General features: G+C 55.3%; 1 pseudogene; it reads left to right on the forward strand.

The window, feature by feature from the left end:
• Positions 1-447: 447 nt before the first annotated feature.
• Positions 448-566, forward strand: LOC111734411 (annotated as a pseudogene).

Consider the following 566-nt stretch of genomic DNA (forward strand, 5'->3'; position numbering starts at 1 on the left):
GCACCGGCTGTCCCAGGCGCGGCCACCGCGTCTTCGCAAGGCCAAGGGCTTCCTCGAACCCCCCTTTTAAGCCGCATCTGAAAACACCAACATCCGGAATTTGGGTTTTCCCTTCACCCTTATATGCCACCCCACACCCCGAATCTCGAACACATAGTTCATTAAATCTAAGACGGCGCTGATTTCAACTGCACCATTATTTAACGCAGCATCCAGGGGGAAAAAGGGGCAGTTGGTTAAAGAACGACCCAGTTCTAAGAAGCCACTGTCCCAAAGACACCGAAATGTGAAATACACGCATATTAAGATAAGCGTTTCTGAGTCGGGCGGAGGTGGGTGGAGGGGGGCCACCGCCCTGGAGAGAGACTGCTGTGAGTTACGCGGAAAAGGGACCTAATGTTGCTGATGGGAAGCCACAAACGAATGTATGGGGTACAATAACAATCCCCCCGAGGCCACGCCGCCCTGAACGCACCCGATCCTGGCCGATCTCGGAAGCTAAGCAGGGTCGGGCCTGGTGAGTACTCGGATGGGAGACCACCTAGGAAGACTGGGTGCTGCAGGCG

Source organism: Pteropus vampyrus, unplaced genomic scaffold, assembly GCF_000151845.1.
Source record: "Pteropus vampyrus isolate Shadow unplaced genomic scaffold, Pvam_2.0 Scaffold1141, whole genome shotgun sequence".
NCBI classification, from domain to species: domain Eukaryota; kingdom Metazoa; phylum Chordata; class Mammalia; order Chiroptera; family Pteropodidae; genus Pteropus; species Pteropus vampyrus.